Source organism: Miscanthus floridulus, chromosome 17, assembly GCF_019320115.1.
Source record: "Miscanthus floridulus cultivar M001 chromosome 17, ASM1932011v1, whole genome shotgun sequence".
Taxonomy (NCBI): domain Eukaryota; kingdom Viridiplantae; phylum Streptophyta; class Magnoliopsida; order Poales; family Poaceae; genus Miscanthus; species Miscanthus floridulus.
The window spans coordinates 1,072,391-1,076,989 of NC_089596.1; the positions used below are offsets into that span (position 1 = coordinate 1,072,391).

General features: G+C 39.9%; 1 long non-coding RNA gene across 1 annotated transcript; it reads right to left on the reverse strand.

The window, feature by feature from the left end:
* Positions 1-1,357: 1,357 nt before the first annotated feature.
* LOC136516571 (uncharacterized) lies at positions 1,358-2,939 on the reverse strand. Its single transcript, XR_010774087.1, has 3 exons — positions 2,712-2,939; positions 1,895-1,992; positions 1,358-1,392 (listed from the first exon to the last, which is right to left on the reverse strand). It is a non-coding gene; the product is annotated as an uncharacterized lncRNA (long non-coding RNA).
* Positions 2,940-4,599: the final 1,660 nt, after the last annotated feature.

Sequence of the window (4,599 nt, forward strand, 5' to 3'; positions counted from 1 at the left end):
TAATGAATTAAACAAGCACCACCGCAAAAAAAGAAAAAGAAAAAAAAGAAGAACAAAGTTAGTTCACTACTGGAAACTACATTATTCCTGTGTGCCAAAAAACCGTCAAGAAAACGTGAAAAGCCGTCAGAAAAAATAATTCTGTCGGGAGCCCGACAGGCATATACCGTCAAGGATAGGCTGACAAGGAAATCAGATTTGTCTGTGAGCTTACCGACAGAAATTTTTTTTTCTGACGGTAATTTTTTGACGGATGTCCGACAAAAATATTGTAACGTCCGGAGGTTTAGTGCGGCGCCAGGAACCGTCAGGTTAACTGATTTCCCTGTAGGGTCACCGTCAGGGATATTGCTAATTTCTTTGTGGGCTATAGTAATTTTTCTGTCAGTCAACCCTCAAGGAAGTAAACATATTTCTGTCAGTTCAACCTAATTTTCCTGATGGCTTCCCGTCAAGGAAATCACAATTTTTTCTCAAATTACCACCAGAGAAATTAGTAGGTGGCACAAAAATATTACAATTACATCTGTTACTGATTCACCAAACAACACGTTATATGCATATCACAATATTAAAGCATATATATTAGAAGTTCCATAAGAGCTTACAAAGCATTCAACACGGGCCAACATACCAAAGGTTCTACCCTCACAAATTACATCTAACATTCTACTACTACCACCAGCATTTGCTGCTCCTAATTTATACATGTACAACCATGTCACCTACCACGACATCCTAGTTTTAGCCGAGTCCATCTAACATTCAATTACTACTAAGTTAATCATCCACGGCCATACATGTTCAAAAGACAAAAGACAGCCACCAGCCACCAGCTTATGTTGTTCAATAGACAATAGTCACTTTGACAACCCATGTGCTATTTCTGCCAATAGCAACCTTACCATATATATCCCAAATCACAGAAGTCATCGATGTATGATCCAGCATTGCTGCCCCCATTGTTGTCGTCAATGTCCTCTTCATCCCTGTCCTCTTCGTCCTCTTCGTCCCCTTCGTCCTCTTCATACATGTCCTCTTTATTCATGTCCTCCTCAGTGTCCTCTCCTTCCATGTAGCTGCCATCCATGTCCTCTTCGTCCTCTCCATCCATGTCCTCACCATCCAAGTCCTCACCAACATGGGATGAACTAGTGGGCAGCTGCAAAATGATAATACCATGTAAATATCAATTGGATTTTAGGACTAATAAACATTAATTAATTGTCTTATACATGATTTCCTTTTACACCAGCACCATACATGAAGCACAGTTTCAGTACAGCTAGAAGTACAGCTTACCATGAGGTAAAAACTAAGATGGAAAGTTGGAAACTACGGTAACCATCAACATGAGGCCACTCCCTCACTGCTGCACTGCGTGTTGTCATTCTGACATCAAAACATATCAGTTGTCTGCTTAAACATGGTTCCAAATATAATCTTCTAGAACGATGTTAGACGATGTTCCCGTCCAGTCCCGGTTAATAATAGAACTAGCTAACTACGAAGTTCCGCGATCAGAGAATAGTACCCCACCTAACCGAGGCATTTACTTTTGGGGTTCAGGAACAAGAGTCAAATTTCTGCATACGCAATTCCAGCTGTACGTAACAGACTCTTTTAGACCATGCATATAGGCATACAACATATCTAGGAATGTGGCATATCTATCATTCCATAACAAAAGACGTGTATACCAACCAAATTAACAAATGTACACTGGTGGCAATCACAAGATAGCAGCAGTGTGCAATAAAAGCATACCAATCATATTAACTAGTGATAACCGATGGCAATCACAAGACGATGACAGCAGTGTGTAATAAAAGAGAATGAGCATCACAACATAGCAGAGCACATTCATAAACACAACAAAAAGTAAGAACTTTACCTTTAACCAGAAAGCCAATTCACACCACTTTGTTATGGGTTGTAGTGATGATGAAGTATTTTTTGACTGCTACACAAATCGCAGAAGCTTATTTTAACCTGTGTCAAACAAATAAAAATAGTGCACTATGCATAAGTTGTACTGATGAACAGCATATACAATATAAAAGCAATACTGATGAACAACTTATCATGTTATTGATAAAAAAATAAAGTAACACTTATCTTAATCAAGACAATAGTGAAGCACCAATTCTAATAACAGCTATTTAGCTATATGTCAAATTAGTAGTGCATTTGTTAGATGCCTTCAATTTGCCGCTCAACATATATCCACGTCAAACCAGCCCAATGTATGAATGAATCAAACTACAAACCCCCTAATCTACCAATGAAACAAGCCCCGAGATGGCACCACTGCTCTCTCTGCCCTTCCAGAACCATTGCTATCCCTTTACTCCAAGAACCACTGAGTTACTCCACGCATTAATCATGTGTGCTCTGAATGAAACAAAAAAAAACAGATCTATATTTTTTCTCTATAAACTAACAAGGTTACTGGTGTGCTACTGCTGATAGCTAGGGCGCCTGCCATAGCTTGCTACAGGGTGGGTGCGCCCCTCATTCTCAACACATGGGAGTATTTCAACAAAATACATAGGCCAGCACCTGGCTTTCCATATCACAGCATAGATCGAGTTTTTTATTTTAAGAAACAACAAATCTCCCTGTAGGAAAATCAAATCTACCACAACATAGATCTAGTTTTGTGGAAAAGGGATTGGTCAAGATGAGGGTTAGGAGGAATAGAGACTTACCACAGAACCTGGAAGCTGTAGTTCAATACGAGATGCAGATGGTTGTCGCAGAGGCGCTGTGCTGTCCTCCACTACCTTGGCCGCCTTCGCGTCAGCAGCGGCCGACGCCGGGGGCCTCCGCAGCGGCTTCAGCTCAGTAGAGGGCGCTAGAGGCGGCGCCTCCAGATCCAGATAGAGGAAGTGGTGGCTGGTGCTGCAGCCCCATGGATCTTGGAGACGGATAAACGAACTAGCTTCTTGGAGAGGGAGAGGGATAAACGAACTAGCTTCTTGGAGAGGGATAAATAAATGAACTAGCTTCTTGGAGAGGGATAAATGAACTAACTTCTTGGGTGAGTGGCCGGAGGGAAAGGGAGGAGACCGAGAGCAGAGCAGGGACAGAGTCTTGGAGACCGTTTCAGTATGCTGGGTACGTGGACTCGTGTGAATGGGGTTGGGGATTTATTTTTAATTTGTTTTTTTAGGGGTCAGGATTGTGGTATGCGCGGTTATTATGCGCCAACTGAAAATCTTGCGCGGCAACTGAAAATCTTGCGCGCCAAACAATTAACCTGTGGGTGCACCGACAGAATAATGTGTCAGCACACAGAAAAAATTCTTTATTATCCTGAGAGGACTATATACCGACAGGAAAATCTGTATTTTTCTGTGAGGAAGACGACCCGACAGAGTAATTAAATTTTCTCTGTGAGCCTTTCAAGACCCGTCAGGAAAATAAATGACACACGGGAATAAAGTAGTTTCTAGTAGTGGTTATTGAATATTAAGGATTTTAAAGTGATGTTTTTGTAGTACCAATTTTCTTCCATTTGTTTAAAAAATAAGCAAGGTAGGAGTATATTTTGTTCTAGGGAAAAAGATTCAAAACTTGAGTAACTTGATTAATCATTAGTCATAGTCTATCGATCATTGCTCTTGCATGGAAAAGGTCATGCCAAAATAAAACATGCCTTGTGTTCTTTAACGGAGGCAGTATTCTTTTTTACTTCTCGTCGCGCATCCCAAATCTAAACCAAACCATGGTTGCATGTATATATATATATACTGTATATACTAGTAGAATGGATAAACAATGCAAGGCGTGGTTCGCGTGTCAACAACCGTATATATTTTGGTCAGTAGGGCAATCTTTCTATGAGCCTTTAATTTAGCGTCAGCTAACGTATCATGCATGCATGTTCATCGTCCTCCTTAAGAAAATATTATATTACAGCAAATATATGTTATCGTCTAGCTACCTAGCTAGCATCATATCGATGATCAAACCAAACTAAATCAGCGTATATATACTACTGTAGCATGTCTGTATGTTTTGAGCATGGCTTCATTCATTAGTTGTTTTAATGGCAAAACACACCGCCAGCTGCTATATATTTACTACTAGCTACACATTACTAGCTACGTTGTTGTTAATTTAATTTTTCACCCTTATTAGAGAACAATCTTTATTTTTCACTAGCGTGCGTACGCACGTGCATAGGAGTGTCTGCATTTATACCGTGTTTTTAAAACAAAAAAAAAGACAACTATGTTTCGCCATTCGTGGAAAAAAAAATAACGAAGGAGGAAAATAACTCTTAGTCAGCCAACTGGGGCAAGAAAAGACACTCAGAAAATCTTAGGTAGTATCATGCTAGGATCGGAGTACTTATGTGTCGGTCAAACAATGCAAATCAGAATATATAAACTTATATATATTTGTGATAAGATGATCGTCGTGTTTACTTGAATACTTTAGATAGATGGGAGTGGAGAAATCAAAAGGAGAGAACGTAACACACCTATTATATATATGAAATAAAATCGTGGCAGGTTTTTGTCCAAATCGCGTCACTCTTTTTTTTTGTTTGATGAAGTGAGTACTGCATGCTGGCTGAGCCCTACGGAT